Raw genomic sequence first — 2,021 nt, 5'->3', positions numbered from 1 at the left:
GTCAAGGATTGCATTTTGCTTGGCTCCACAATTAATGCTCAAGGAAGCAGCAGTCAAGAAATCAAACAAAATATTGATTTGAGCAAGTGTGCAGCAAAAGACCTCTTTACAGTATTAAAGAGCAAAGATGTGACTTTGAGGACTAAGTTGGGCCTGACTCAAGTCATGGCATTTTAAATTGCCTCATATGCATGTGAAAGATGGACAATGAATAAAGAAGACCGAGTAAGAATTGATACATTTGAATTATTATGTTGGCGAAGAATATTGAATATACCATGAACTTCCAGAAAAAAAGAACAAATCTATCTTGGGAGAAATATAGACAGAATGTCCCTTAGAAGCTAGGATAGCGAGACTTCATCTCATGGGCTTTGGACATGCTATCAGGCCGGACCAGTCCCTGAAGAAGGATCCCATGCTTAGTAAAGTGGAGGGTCAGAGAAAAAGAGGAAGGCCTATAATGAGACAGATAGATACAGTGGCTGCAACAATGGGCTCAAACATAGGAGAGGTTGTGAGGCTGACACAGGACTGGGCAGTGTTTTGTTCAGTTTGCGTTGGAGTCAACATGAAGGCACCTAACACACCTGGTGGGGCATTGTAGAATCAACACTGGACCATTAGATCAGTTAGAAACCCCATATAGGGTCCACTCTGAGTTGGGAACCAACTTGACAACACTTAATAACAACAACAATAACTGTAGAAAATTATTACAAATTTTAAGATGCCAGAGGAGAATTGCACCAAATGCAGTGCCTTTAGGAGTGTGGAATACTTTGTTATTGCATGGGTCTTATTATGGATTGAATTGAGTGTCCTCAAAATATGTGTTGGGATTCTAACCCTTATACCTGTGCATGGGATCTTGTTTGGAAGTAGGGGTTTTCTCTGCTATGTTAAACGGATTATACCTGGATAAGGTGGGATCTACAACTAATCACTTCTGAGTTACAAAAAGAGCACATTAGACATAGGGACATGCACACATGCCAAGGTAGGGATTTGGGGGGACAAATGCCGTGTATCGTCCACAAGCCAAATCAAAATAAAAGAACACCCAAGGATGCCCACAGGGAAGAAATCGACATTACTGAGTTCCTGATTTGCAATTCTAGAACTGGAAAAAAACCATTTCTGTTCTTTAAAGCACACCCACTTGTGGTATTTCTGTTAAGGCCGCACTAGGAGACTAAGACAGGTCTTCATAAACCTGAGAAATTGTCCTTGGATATATGAGGCAAAGGGACACAGTAAACTCTTCTGGTCTGCATTTTAAACCACAGTCTTATAAAATGAAATGCTCCATTGATAAATATTTGATGAGCTTGGCATTATAATTTTCTTTTAAACTACTGCATGTTTATGGGAGGAAAAGTAAAAAAAAAAAAAAGGTAGTCAATCTGTTTCCTTACTTCTGTCAATGCTGAACTGTTAGCAGAAAATGTGGTAGCCCCCTCCACAGATGACCTCTGGGGTGATTAGCAGAAAATGCAATTTAGGTGCACACTGCCTTGTGGAATATCTGAGGTCACCTTTTAATGTACAATGCTTATAAAATCGGACCACTTTAACATAGTGACATGTTTTTTGGAGTGTCACATGCACAAGATGAGAAAAAGAAAAGCTCAACATTTTCCAAATATTTACATGAAAAACAGGTGTCCCTTAACGTATCCCCTCCTGCTCTTTTCCCCAAGGCTTTCAACTCTTGAGCTCTGTCTGCCATCCTCTGTCTTGATAAGATACTTATCTGACGTTTTTGGCTTTATGAGTTTTAAACATTATCTGCTGACTTCTTGAAGCAGACATTTGTTATTTGTGTTGTTGTTAAGTGTGACCCTATTGCAGAGTTTCCAAGGTGGGAACAGTTGGTGTGTTTGAATTGCTGACCTTGTGGTTAGCAGTCCAGTGCTTATCCTACTGTGCCACAACAGGCCTCCTTGTGATTTGTTGTTGTTGTTGTTGTTGTTGTTAAGTGCTGTCGAGTTGGTTCTGACTCAAAGTGACCCTGCTGA

This window comes from Chrysochloris asiatica, unplaced genomic scaffold, assembly GCF_000296735.1.
Source record: "Chrysochloris asiatica unplaced genomic scaffold, ChrAsi1.0 scaffold00049, whole genome shotgun sequence".
Lineage (NCBI taxonomy): Eukaryota > Metazoa > Chordata > Mammalia > Afrosoricida > Chrysochloridae > Chrysochloris > Chrysochloris asiatica.
Note: the sequence above shows the minus strand (reverse complement) of the source record.